At 46.6% G+C, this 14,508-nt stretch overlaps 1 protein-coding gene across 2 annotated transcripts in view; it reads right to left on the bottom strand.

The window, feature by feature from the left end:
- Nucleotides 1–14,508, bottom strand: part of trmt9b (tRNA methyltransferase 9B) — a 43,926-nt gene that overhangs the window by 18,848 nt on the left and 10,570 nt on the right. For both annotated transcript variants that reach the window (XM_055636840.1, XM_055636841.1), the window contains one exon: nt 3,769–3,829. The gene's annotated coding sequence lies outside the window, so the exon portion shown is untranslated. The remainder of the gene's footprint in view (nt 1–3,768; nt 3,830–14,508) is intronic.

The raw sequence follows: 14,508 nt of genomic DNA, 5'->3' as shown, positions 1-14,508 counted from the left end.
AACAAACTCCAGAAAATCACATATTTCCATTGCAATGAGAAACCTTTTAGAACGAGGAAACTGTAGCAATAAACATAGTGCTGGAGGACCTCAGCAACTGTGGAGGAAATTGGACTGATGGCAGTTCTGGTTGAGACATTTCTATAGACTGATTCTTCACAGTGAATTGGCAGAACCCTGGGGAGTGTTGTAGAGCGGACGAGTTGTAGTAGTGCAGGTACAGGGTACCTTGAAAATGGCATCACAGATAAATAGGGTAGTCAAAAAGGCTTTTAGTACATTGGCCTTTATCAGTCAGGGTGCTGAATAAGATGTTGGATATTATGTCACAGTCGTACAAGATGTTGATGAGGCTGTATCTAGAATATTGTGTTCAGTTTTGGTCACCCTGCTACAAGAAGGAAGTTAAATTGGAAAGAGTGCCGAGAAGATTTGCCAGGACTTGAAGCCCTGAGGTATAGCAGAGCTGCCAACTCTCACACCTCACACCCTCACCACCGGCCGTTCTGTGTCCGTCGGCCGCTCTGTCCACACCCTCTGGAGATTCCTCCACCCTCTGGCCGGAGCGGACTGGGTGAGTGGGGGCATCGGTGCCACCACCGGAGCCACGGGGAGGAATCTCGGGCTAAGGCTCCGCTCCAATGCCCGACCACCACGTCACTGACCCTCACCTCCCCCTGACCCCAGCTGGACACAAGCACCTAGACCGGCCCGCATTGCCGAGGGGGCCGGGGAAACGCTAAGTCTCCAAATTTCCACTCACTCCGGGTGATGTCGCCGCTTCACTGACACACAACCTAACACACACCCTGACACACTCTCTCAACACATACATTCTCACACACACTCTCACACACACTCTCACAAACACTGACACACACTCTCACACACACTGACACACCCTCGCACACATACTGGCACACACTCTCACACACACTCAGTGGGGGGGCGCTGCGAGTCAGCTGCCCTGCCAGCAGCGTGTTCGTCATTTCTACTTTTTTTTAATATGTCCAAATGTGTGTTTTAATGTCTCTTGGTGTGTCTTGTGTGGGGGGTGGTGAGGGGGGAAAGGGAGGAACCCCTTTCAGTCGCCTCCTCCACGGAGAGGCGACTTTTTCCACGTTGCCTCCCTCGCGGCTGACACCATGGATTGGTGCGTCCTTTCCCGGAGTCGGGCCCGGAGCTTCAGCAGCAGGCGCAGCGTGGACTTTTCATCGCAGAGCGGGGCAAACCCATGCTGGGGTCGACAGAAGGTAGTGTTCCAATCGCTGGCCCTTGGACTGTTACAGCCTGAAGCCGCGGGCGTGGCGTCCGGAGCCTGGGATCCCTCTTTGGGGATCCCCGGAGAAGAGCTCCGACCGCCGGCCTGCGGCCTACAACATCCTGAAGCCACGGAGCATCTAGCCACGGACGGCGTGGACTTACCATCCAGAGCGGGATCCCTCGCTGGGGATCCCTGGTGAAGAGCTCCGACCACTGGCCTGCGGCCTACAACATCCTGAAGCCACGGTCTCCAGTAGGGAAGTACCGATTAGGGACTTACCTTCCAGACAAGAGATGGCCTGTACATCTGGCCATCTCGCACCGGCAACTGCGGAGGTTTATGGCCACGACCACGGGGGATCAATGGAAGAGGACTGACTGTACCTTCCACCACAGTGAAGATTGCTGTGGTGGATGTTTGTCTTTAATTTTTATTGGATATTGTGTGTTCTTTTTCATTGTACCACTGCTGGCAAGTTCATTTCACTGCACTTTATTGTGTATATGATGAATAAATCTGATTGATTGACTGACACATACTCTCACACACATTGACGCACACCCTCACACACACTCTCATACACATCCTCACTTCAATCAGTGAAAAGACTTAGTTGAAGGCACCTCACACGCTCTTCATCTCAATGACCCGTTTTCTAGGCCCCCACTCCCTCATCATCACCATGGATGTCCAGTCACTCTACACCTCCATCGCCCACCAGGAGGGTCTTAAAGCCGTTTCTTCCTCGACCGCAGACCAAGCCAATTTCCGTTCTCCAATACTCTCGTCTGCCTAGCAGAGCTGGTCCTTACCCTCAACAACTTCTCCTTTGACTCATCCCACTTCCTCCAGATCCAAGGAGTAGCTATGGGCACTCGCATGGGCCCTAGCTATGCCTGCCTCTTTGTCAAACAATCTCTGTTCCAGTCGTACACTGGCTCTATCCCCGAACTCTACCTCTGCTACATTGACGACTGCATTGGTGCTACCTCCACCACCCTTGCAGAACTCACTGACTTCATCAACTTCACCACTAATTTCCATCCTGCACTTAAATTCACTTGGACCATCTCCGACATCTCCCTACATTTTCTAGCCACTCCGCTTTGAGCTGAAGGGTCTGTTTCCATGTTGTATGAGTCCATGTGTAAGAAAGAACTACAGATGCTGGTTTAAATCGAAGGTAGACACAAAATGCTGGAGTAACTCAGCGGGTGAAGCAGCATCTCTGGAATGGGCGACGTTTTGTGTCGAGACCCTTCTTCAGACTGATGTCAGGGGAGGGGGCTGGACAAAGATAGAATTTAGACACTGAACACCTCCGCTCAGTCCTTCTTAACCTACCTGATTTCCCGGTATCTCAACACTTCACCTCCCCCTCCCATTCCCAATCTGACCTTTCTGTCCTGGGCCTCCTCCAATGTCAGAGTGAGGAACCAGCTCAACCTGGATGAACAGCACCTCATGTTTCACTTGGGTAGTTTACACCCCAGCAGAATGAACATTGACTTCTCGAACTTCAGATAGCATTTGCTTTCTCTCTCCATCCCCTTCCCAGTTCTTCCACTGGTCTTACTGTCTCCAACTACATTCTATCTTTGTCTCGCCCCCTCCCTTGGCGTCTGAAGAAGGATCTCAACCTAAAATGTTGCTCATTCCTTCACACCAGAGATGCTGCCTCACCCGCTGAGTTACTCCGGCATTTTGTACGAGTCTATGATCTATGAGTCCATGTGTGGTGTTTCAACCTCCTGAAACGTCACCACTCAAAGCATCTGCTTGTATTGTACATCTAAATGAGCCCAATTAAACCAACTGATATTCTGTCCATACCCTTTCCAATTGGCAAGTACGTCTTAAACAATTCGGGTCACATTCTGGGATTCTTTCTTTAACCCCTCTGGCTCTTACTAATTGAAGTAAATTTGCAGACGGCTCTTCTACTCTCTTTTCTCCCTCATAACGCTACACTGCAACCTTGCCACATCCCATATCATGTCCTTCCCTTTCTTTTGCTTGCTCCTTTTCAAAAGTGAAATGGTGGGACATAGATTATAAATAGCTAATTGAAGAGTTTATACCATGTAGAAACAACGAACTGTAGCTGCTGGCTTACACAAAAAGGACACAAGGTGCTGGAGAAGCAGGTCAGGCAGCATCTCTGGAGTACATAGAAATGAGACATTTTGGGTTGGGACACTTCAGAAGAGTCCTGACCTGGAAAGTCACTTATCCATGTTCTCCAGAGAAGCTGCCTGACCCACTGAATTACTCCAGCACTTTGTGTCCTTTAAGAGCTTACAGAAACCTCTTTAGTTAATTTCATGGATCATAAGCCGAGTATCATGCAGGAATTTCTTCCTTTACAGAGGCAATTATGTTGTTATATCTGATATATTGCAGCAATTTATCCGCATTACTAATCCCACATCTAGAGCTTGCCTCATGCAACACAAAATTAATGAACTCAGGCACTACAGGAAAGCATCAGTAGATGGACTAACCTCTGAACAGTGACGCTTTAGCAGACTTGTCATTCTATTACTTCAGAAAGGTCAATGACATCTATAATAGAAAAGTACATTGTTGTTTAAAATTATCCATAATTTTCACGTTAAAATCCAATGTGAAATTAATTGTTGTATTCAAAATTACTCTGATAAAACCACATCACAGAATCATGTTCAACAAAATCTGGTAATCTAAATTAGAACCAGACATGGAGAAATGAGACTGCAAATGCTGGAATCCGGAGCTACATGTGCTGTTTAAAATAAAAATTGTTTCACTTTCGCTTTTTTGTTTTTACAGAGCACAGATCTCAACACTTAAACAACCTCTACTCATGATGAAGCGTTGAACTCAAAACATTAACATAATTTCTCTTTGCAAAGTGAATTTTGTGTGTTTTTTTCTTCCTTCAGTTTTCAAGATTTCCTATTTAAGAAATTATTAGACCAAGTGCAGCCCCGTTGGGTCTGTTCCCGAGGGGGCGGCCTGACATAATCGCGCAACGCCACGCGCTAGGCGTACGCTGTCAAGACGCTGCGTACAACGTCAAGATGCTGTGTATGCCCTCAATGCGCCTGCGGGCCGACAGGCCGTTGACGCGCGGGATCTTCAGACACTGCAAGCCAGTGAGGACGGCGAAAAGCAACGGGGGGTGCAGGCGATCTTTGGCTTCGCCCAGCGTGGCAGAGCCGGGCCGGGGAGGGGGTTTGAGTGGAGGAAGTAAAATCGCCAGCGAAATGTGAAAAATGTCGGTCGCTAGCGAAATGGGAAAAATGTCGGCGTTTTTGGAGGAGAGCCGGGCGGACTCAGCCGTTATGGTTGCTGGCAAGCAGGAGGCGAAAAAATTAGTGGGGGGGGGGGATAAAAATGTGTACAGAAAAATGACTACATTTAATGAGGAGTGGATGAGTGAATGTAAAAGTGAAATGGCTGTCAAAATGGTAAAATTCTCGGCATGTTGGCGTCTGGTTTTGGCGGAGTGACGAATCAAAGGCCAAAAAAATGACATACACACACACACAGTTTTATAAGTATACGAGACCAAGTGCAGACCCGTTGGGTCTGTTCCTCCAAAGCACGGTTGCGGGGGGGGGGGGGGTGGCCTGCGAAATCACACACACACTAACCACCCCTCCCCCCCACACACACACTCGAGCTGTTAAATGAGAAACAATTAAATTCAATACAATAAAAATAAAGAAGCAGATTTTTATCGTCAGGCAAATGCAATTCAGGACTTAGAAACATAGAAAATAGGTGCAGTAGTAGGCCATTCGGCCCTTCGAGCCTGCACCGCCATTGAATATGATCATGGCTGATCATCCAACTCAGTATCCTAAGCGGCTTCTGACTCTGTAAACCCACAGCTGGATTGAGAGTGCAAGGCGCGTGAGGAGTCCCTGTCCCGAGATGAAGAGAACAAAGAAGCTACAGCGGAACGGAGCTGGAGAATGTTTGTTCTGCAGAACTTTCTCGGTGGTGAATCTCTGGAACTCTCTGCCACAGAGGGTAGTTGAGGCCAGTTCATTGGCTATATTTAAGAGGGAGTTATATGTGGCCCTTGTGGCTAAGGGGATCAGAGTGTATGGAGAGAAGGCAGGTACGGGATACTGAGTTAGATGATCAGCCATGATCATATTGAATGGCGGTGCAGGCTCGAAGGGCCGAATGGCCTACTCCTGCACCTAATTTCTATGTTTCTGCGCCTTTAATCCACAGCGGCGGGGGGCCTGGAGGCAGGTGGGCCTGGATTGGTCGGCACATAAAAATGTGTAAAGTTAATGAGGAGTGGATTAGTGAATGTGAAAGTGAAATCGCTAGCGTAATGGAGAACAACACGGACAGCATGTTCACACACACACACACACACGGGAACACACACACACACACACACACACACACACACACACACACACACACACACACACACACACACACACACACACACACACACACAGGGACACACAGACACAAACACTCTTGACTAACGTCGCTAATGTGTTGCATAGAACTAGTGTACGGGTGATCGGTGGTCGGCGTGGATCGGGGGGCCGAAGGGCCTGTTTCCATGCTGTATCTTTAAACTAAATTAAAAACACTAAAACCAGAGGAAATCTAAAGAAAGGGTCTCTACCCGAAACGTCACCCAATTTCTTCTATCCAGAAATGCTGGCTACTCCATGGAGTTCCCCCGCACAATTAAAGCATTAAAATAGTCTTCACCCTACCACAGTTACCCAACGAGACGCAACTAAATTTAAGGTAGCTCTTATTTCCCAAGAACCCTTTTTTGCTTAAGTCAAGAGAGTTTTATTGTCATGTGTCCCAGATAGGACAATGAAATTCTTGCTTACTGCAGCACAACAGAATATGTAAACTTAATACAGAACAGGAGATAAAAGTTCAGTGTGTCTATATACCATAGACCATATATATATATATATATACACACAATAAATAAACAGATAAAGTGCAATAGGCTGTTATTTTTCAGAGTTTGGTGGTGGTGGGTCCACTCCTGTTTAAATTCCATTTGGAATATTTTTGGAGGACCAGGAAACCAAGAAGCAAGAGTTATGCCCGTCCCACAGGAAACCTGAACGGAAACCTCTGGAGACTTTGTGCCCCACACAAGGTTTCCGTGCGGTTCCCGGAGGTTGCAGGTGGTTGCTGGACGTTGCAGGTAGTGGAAGCAGGTAGGGAGACTGACAAAAACCTCCGGGAACCGCACGGAAACCTTGGGTGGGGCACAAAGTCTCCAGAGGTTTCCCTTCAGGTTTCCTAAGTGGGACAGGGGCATAACTCCTGGATGTTACTCCAACTCCAGGGAGTGATTCTGCATTGGTTTTCAGCGGTCGCGGCGAGGCGGTGACCGGACAGCAATGGCGATCAAATCCCCCACAATTCAAAGCAAGGAAGAAAGTGGCTAACGCTGACCAGTTGCCGTGGCAGTGCGCATGTGCAGGGCGGCACATGCGCAGAACCACAGCCGATGATGTGCCGGCCTTGGTTGTGCGCATGTGCAGGGGGAGGATGTGCAGGCCATGGCGGATGAGGAGCGAGCGGAGACCCGAGACCCTGACATGGATACGGATGGCGGGCGGAGACGGATAGTGACACAGAGAGAGATTGAGAGGGGGGCCCGCTCAGAATTAAAAGATAGGTGTCCCGGTTGCTTGCCAAGCCGGGCAAAATGGCAGGGCTTTTAGGTTGCCCGTAGCACTTTAGGTCACCATTGGCATCCGAGCAACCGCTAATTTCGAGCCCTGGCTAAGCAAGAGGGTATCTTTGCCCATTAGCAGTTGATTCAAAGACTGGGGAAGTCATGAATTTAAGTTTCTTTGAGTAAAACGTACTAGGGATGCAATGAATAACTTTTTGTATTGAACACATAACCATAGAAGTGGTGAAACCTTCAATAGACAATGGGTGCAGGAGTAGGCCATTCGGCCCTTCGAGCCAACACCGCCATTCAATGTGATCATGGCTGATCAACCACAATCAGAACCCTTTTCCTGCCTTCTCTCCATATCCCTTAACTCTGCTATCCCTAAAAGCTCTATCTAACTCTCTCTTGAAAGCATCCAGAGAACCAGCCTCCACTGCCCTCTGAGGCAGAGAATTCCACACATTCACAACTCTCTCTCTGTGAAAAAGTTTTTCCTCATCTCCATTCTAAATGGCTTACCACTTATTCTTAAATTATAGCCCCTGATTCTGGCCCCTGGATTCCCCCAACATTGGGAACATGTTTCCTGCCTCTAGCGTGTCCAATCCCTTAATAATCTTGTATGTTTCAATAAGATCCCCTTCTCATCCTTCTAAATTCCAGAGTATAGAAGCCCAGCCGCTCCTCTTGTTATGAAGGCCAACATGCCATTCGCTTTCTTCACTGGCTGCTGTACCTGCATGCTTACTTTCAGTGACTGATGAACAAGGACCCCCAGATCCTGTTGTAATTCCCCTTTTTCCACTTGACACTATTTAGGTAGAACATTGTATAGATTGCTGAGAAGGAATGATTTGCAGGGCTATGAAGTGGGATCAAGGGGGTAGAATTGACAGGGAGCGAGCGTAGATCCCGTGATCACTTTCTAAACCAATACATTTAGTTCCTTTGTAGAATCCACTAAATCCATGACGATAAGTAACACCAAGCTTTGCCAAACACCTTGTGTCTCGTTTAATAAAAATCTCCTCAAACTCTTCAGAGTGTTTGATATCATTGTGCCGGTAAGACGGAGTTATTAGTCGTGGAAATTGTTTCAGTAATTCCTGATATGGGCTGGTGCTGGGTTGGAGCCTGGTAAGGTGAGAGATGGTCAATGCCGGACGGCAGATGCAGTTCACCTGTGCACGAGTACTGCAATCACTCAAGCGGCGATTTCTTAAATCCACCAGCAAAGAAAAGTGTGGAAGAAAATCCGCTCCGATAATAGGTTTTGATACGTCGGCGACTGTGAAAATCCAGCGAAACGTTTTCTGCAGACCGAAGTCGAGCGTGACTGATTTCTGACCGAATGTCCGTATGCTGGAATTTTTTGCGGCAGTGGGAACACATCCGGGGTTAGGGTGTAAACTCTCTTGGGAACTGGAAAGAACGACCGATAACTCGGCGCCAGAGTCAATAAGATATTGCATACCCGAAAAGGCGGTCAATGAGAACAATGCGGTGGCTAGTTTGCCCACGTGCGCTAGTCGCCTCTACATCCGGGCCTCGTCGTTTCCCCTGGTGTTGATATTTATAGAAAGAGCAAGGAGGTTGACATGACCGAACTGCTGCACCAAATTTGTGGTGTTTCCAGCAAATGCGTTGGGTGTCGCTTCGGCCCCGTCCCCGACCCCCAAGGTTTGCATTAAACCTGAAATGGGGATGGCTCTGCTGGGCTGCCAAAGCCTGGACTTGCGCAGTGAGCACTGCAATTTGCTGTTCCAACTGTGCATTCTCCGGCTTTACTGTCGCTGCATTAACCACCGTCAACTGCAGCACAGTAATTGTCTCCATGACAATGTCGGCCTGTTTTGCGAGCTCGTCTATGCTGGCTGATTGAAACATACCTATTACGTGCCCCTGCACATGAGTAGGCATGCATCGGAGAAACTTCTGCTTCCAGACATCACCATCAATGTCTTCATTTATTGCCAGCCTGCGCCATCTCCGCAGCATTTGTGATGGCCTCCTATCGCCGAGATTATCATCTCCCAGCAGCTCTGAAATGCGGGCTTGCTTTGAGGGCTGCGTTCGCTCCAAGACAGCGGATTTAAGCTCGTCGAATGGCGTTGTGAGGAAAGGGTTAATAGGGATAGTTGATTTAGACTAGAAATCCTGAGAAATAGCTGAGGTAGGATAATAGTGAGCTTCAGCACGAACACCCGATACCTCGATGGCTGGATAGTAACAGCAGAAGAACAGGTAGTGACATTTCAAGGTTGAGAATTAGAAGATAAGGAGTCCAGCAGAAACATTACGAGAACTGGGGGAAAGGGCAGGAACTACTCTGTACTGCACATGCTTAATAAGATACATGAATATTACGACAACACCCATCATGACAAAATGTCTCATTTAAATGCACATGCGATGTATGATGTGGGAGATAACCTGGACGTTGAAGGGCGTCACGGGTGTTCTGGTGAGAATGTGAACCTCAGTGCTCTGATTGGAAGGAGCCAGAAGGGGAGGCTGGTTCAGCCAAATGGTGCTGTATAAGTAGAGGATGGTTTCCTGGTCTCGGTGTGTCTCGGTTGGAGAGACACCCGGGGGCTGCAGACTTGTAAATAAAGGAGTTTCTTGTTTCCACGACTTTGTCACTGGCATCGTGATTGTGAGCACTCACAGCGTCAAATCCTTCGGATTAAGGAGCACGTCCTCGACATCACATGCGATCTGCTCTGGAAGACGAGCTGCTAGGCACCCAAATTCTTTTTGTTGGCTCGTGACATTAAGGGAGTGAAATCGAGCTTCTAGTATCGAAGAGCACACTCTTGCATTGGTTGTAAAAAACATTGGGACATCGAGTTGTACTTTGTTGACTGACACCGCGTCACTTTTATCGTCGTACATTTCGTAAGTAAATAGTAAGATTAAACGAGAACTTACCAGTTTGAAGTTTGATCGTTATTTTATGAGAAGTAACGTTGAGGGATTGCGTGAAGAACCCCACCAGGACGCATGCGTGTCATTCTTCAAAGCAGCGGTGTGAAATCACAGATAACTGTAATGACTAAACATAGTAAGAGAAGAGATACCAGTTGAGTATATGATCAAGGGTGGGAGCAGAGGGCACGTAATCCCTCAACGTTACTCCTCATAAAATAACGATCAAACTTCAAACTGGTAAGTTCTCGTTTAATCTTACTATTTTACTTCGGAGTCACGTGAGTGACTACGTGAAGATTTTAAAGCTCTGTGATTTCATGCCGTGGAAACAAGTCCATGCATCACATCTGCCTTGATGACTGTAGGAGGAATTGTGTCAACATAATTTAGACATGAATTCGACATTGAAATTCATAAAATTTATTAACACAAAATTATAACCCTATTTATGGGGTAAATTAAATTACAGAACTTAAAATTGTTTCTGCAAACGTTCCAGGTTTCATGACTGGTTTATGATAAAATAGTTGGAATTTTTTTCCCCTGACCATCCTGCTGCCTTGAGAATTTGGTCCATTGGTACATCCAACTGCATAGCTGCCGATGTAGCTGCAGCCCTGGTGGAATGAGATTTTAAAATATTAGTATCCACCCCAGCCTGTGTTAGCACCTGTTTCAGCCATCTTGAGATGGTCTAGACCGTCACTCTTTTGTGTGGTTGCTTATGGCTGACTAAAAGTGCCTTCTCATTGCCTCTGATGATTTTCGTTTTCTCCATGTATAACGACAAATGTCTTACTATACAGAGACGATCATCTGTTGGGTATGACCTAAATTCTATATTGAGGCCTGCTGATTCCTGTCTGTTCTGCTTTACTAATTCAAAAGTATGAAACGTAATATTTTCAGATGTAGAGGTCATGTTGTCCAGTCTTAATTTATGTAATGACTGTACCCTTTGTGCCGTGACCAATGCCATTAGCATGACTGTTTTTAATGTCAGTCTATGTAGGGACAGAGCTGTTGCTGGAGACCAATTCCTGAGCATCTTCAGGACAATACTCACATCCCATATTTGGGAGTACCTGGTTCTTGGGGGATTGGTATTAAAAATTCCCCTCATATATTTTGTTACCAGTGGGTGAGTTCCAACAGAATAACACTCTGTTCCTTGCCATAGATAAGTCGATAAGGCACTTCTGGCGCAGTTGATGGCACTATAACTGAGCCCCTCATCATAATGGAGGCCTACCAGGTATTCCAGAACAGACGGGATGTTCATATCTCCGTAGGTGATGCTGTTTTTGTTACAATACATCTCCAACTTCCTGATATAGACCAGATACTGTTTTTTGGTGGACTGTCTTAGGGCCACCAAAATCATATTCACTGTTCGGTCCGTCAGTCCCAGCTGTAGTAGAGGTATTTTTAAACTCTACAAATTAATATTCAAATAGTTATGGCATAGGTGGCTATCCCTTGTTACGGGATGAACCAACAAATCTGGTCTATTCAGGATGGTGATACATGGTTCTAATACCATGTTCATTATCACTGGGAACCATGGTTGAGTAGGCCAATCGGGTACTACCAAAATGCCAGACGCAGAGTCCTAGCTGTATTTTCCTTAATACCCGACTAATGAGGCAGAAAGGAGGGAATGCATAAATAAACAATTTCCCCCCCAATGCAGCGAAAATGTATCTGTTGCCGCTGCCCCAGGGTCTGGTTCCCATGAAACATAATTTGATAACTGGTGATTAAGCCTGGATGTGAATAGATCGATATCTGGTGTTCCATATCGTGCTGTAATATCAGCAAATACTTTTTATTCAACATACGTTTTCAGTAAATTTGCGTGACCTGGTGTCTGCCACTAAATTTAGTTTACCTGGTAGGTAAGTAGCTGATATCCAAATATCTCTCTGGATGCACCACTGCTAAATTGTATTAGGCAGATTGTCACATGATGTCGATTTGTTTCCACCCATGTGGTTGATATATGCTACCACGGTGGTATTGTCAATCTATAGTCTAACATGCTGGTGATATGACCCAGTACAATATGACTTTAGGCCATATAATGCACCCAACATTTCCAGGTAGTTTATGCCCAGTGTTAAGTAATAATGATGCCTCCTGAGCAGTCCATCTACCTCCACAGCTGGAGATGGAATTGGTGGCACCCCAACCAAGTGCACTGGCATCAGTTTGTAGCACCATAGAAGGGTTGCTGATAATGATTGGATTGAAACAAAGCCAGATGTTATCTATCCACCATTTTAGTTCCATTATAGCTTTGATTGGTAGCTTCATTGGTCTGTCAAAATGACCAGCATTGATTTTGAGTGCTTGTATTTTTGCTCTCTGTAAATGTTGGTGATGTAAAGGTCCAAATTGTGTGGCTGGAAAAGCAGCCACCATTTTGCCAATTACTTTTGCTACCAATCTGATGGACGGTTACTGATGTCAATGAGATTATTGCAAGCCTCTATTAAGTCTATAGCCTTTCCCTTTGGCAAAGTCACCGACATGTGAACTGAGTCAATGGTAAACCCAAAATAGTCCATTGTAGTGGAAGGCGTTAATTTAGATTTAACTGGATGGATAATAAACCCCAGTTTTTCAAATAACTGTTTTGTGGCTGTTACAGTTTGTTTGGCCAATTCCAAAGTTTTGCCCACAATAAGTATTTCATCTAGATATGCCATGACCATGTGTTTTTGTTTCCGTAGAAACGCTAGGGCTGGTTTCAAAATGTTTGTGAACAGCCTGGGGGCTGATGTTAACCCATTTGGCAGCGCTCTATATTGCCATATTGTCCCATCCAGTTGAATTTTAAGTAACATCTGTGGTCACCTCGTATAGACAATGAATAGTAAGCATTTTTTTAATCGATGCTAGCCATGAAGTAACCTTTGGAAATCAATTGTTTAGCAGTAACAAAGGTTTACATTTAAAAATGAATATAATGTACAAATGTATTCAATTTGGTCAGATCTATGATGATGCGACAACCACCATCTTTTTTTTTTTTTTTTTTGATTTTGGTAAAGATATTGGACACAAATTCTAGCGGTTCGTGTTGGGATTTTTCAATTACCCCTTTTGCGAAAGGCCGCTCCAGTTCAGCCTGCGCTTCTGATTTTTCTTTACCGGAAAGTACGAACATTCGGTTCGGTATATGTTGAACTGGAAGGCTGTACTTGTGTATAATTCTATTGTATATCCCTGGATACTGCTTAAATATATGTATCGGTAGTTAACATACTCCATGCATCCAGAAAGGAGAGTAAACTCTGCCCCTCCCCCCCCCCCCCTAACCTCCATGCTCCCTGCAATTTGTAGGGAACCAGACCCACCTACCTCCATAGTTATCAGTGGCAGGTTTACTTCTTTTTGTAAATCCTTCGTTGATGTTGAGGCGTTGGTGTCTGGGTTTGTGGTTTAGTTGATGTTGGAGGTTTGCGTATCTTCCAAGAAGGCCGGTCTGGGCCATGGCCTAAGAAAGACTCATGTTTGGTGTACCGGACCTTCGAGCTTTCACCAGTCGGTCTTGTTCTACTGTTGGGTGTGTAAGAGTGCTGTCTATGGCCGTGTGTTGCAAAGCAGTGCCAGTGCTTCCTGTTGGTCCTGCAACATGTCCATCTCCTCCAGGTTTTGGCCAGTCTGGTCTGGCTGTATGAAGTTGGACACCATGTCCAGTAGATTTTCACGTTCCTGCACCCCCTGCACACTTGATTTCTGTTCTGCAAACCCCTCTTCAGGATCAGCCCAGAACTGACCCCCAGTACTCCCCTCTGACGAGGGAGAAGCACTGTGCAGCCCTACAAGAGGTGCTGCTGTGGGTTTTACATAGAGCCCACAGTGACTCGACTCCATCTCCCGGAGCCTGTCACGTTGGAGCAAATGCTCCACACACCGCTCCATCCGGCTCCAGCGCTCACGGTCACTGGCCGCCCGCGGCTGCTCAAAGTCGGACTCCTCTTAGTCCACGACTTTGATGGTTTTTTGTCTTGCCTTACCGCCCGACCGCGGAATGGATCTGGCCGGTGCGGACGCGACATCGGGCACAGTTGATCCCATTATAGGTGATTCAAGTGCCGCTGGCCGCTGCTAGCCCACCAGCTTTGTCGCAGCCCGTTGGTTTCTCCACCTGTAATCAGCATGGGAAAACACAAAAAGTCTGCATAGCACTCTTACCTGCAGGTCCTGGTTTAAATTGTCGCTACGGGGGAACGTCGTTCCACCCCGCCTCCTGCCGTTTTCGATTTGTCAAAAGTCGACGGCCCCATCTGAATAGTCTCCCGCCCGGCCGTGGTGCTCTGGCCAGCGCGGGTCCAAAAATTCTACTCTCTAGAATTTAGGAGATTGAGAGGGGATCTTATAGAAACTTACACAATTCTTAAGGGGTTGGACAGGCTAGATGCAGGAAGATTGTTCCCGATGTTAGGGAAGTCCAGGACAAGGGGTCACAGCTTAAGGATAAGGGGGAAATCCTTTAAAACCGAGATGAGAAGAACTTTTTTCACACAGAGAGTGGTGAATCTCTGGAACTCTCTGCCACAGAGGGTAGTTGAGGCCAGTTCATTGGCTATATTTAAGAGGGAGTTAGATGTGGCCCTTGTGGCTA

This window comes from Leucoraja erinacea, chromosome 6, assembly GCF_028641065.1.
Source record: "Leucoraja erinacea ecotype New England chromosome 6, Leri_hhj_1, whole genome shotgun sequence".
Lineage (NCBI taxonomy): Eukaryota > Metazoa > Chordata > Chondrichthyes > Rajiformes > Rajidae > Leucoraja > Leucoraja erinaceus.
This window is presented reverse-complemented; position numbering and strand designations above follow the sequence as displayed.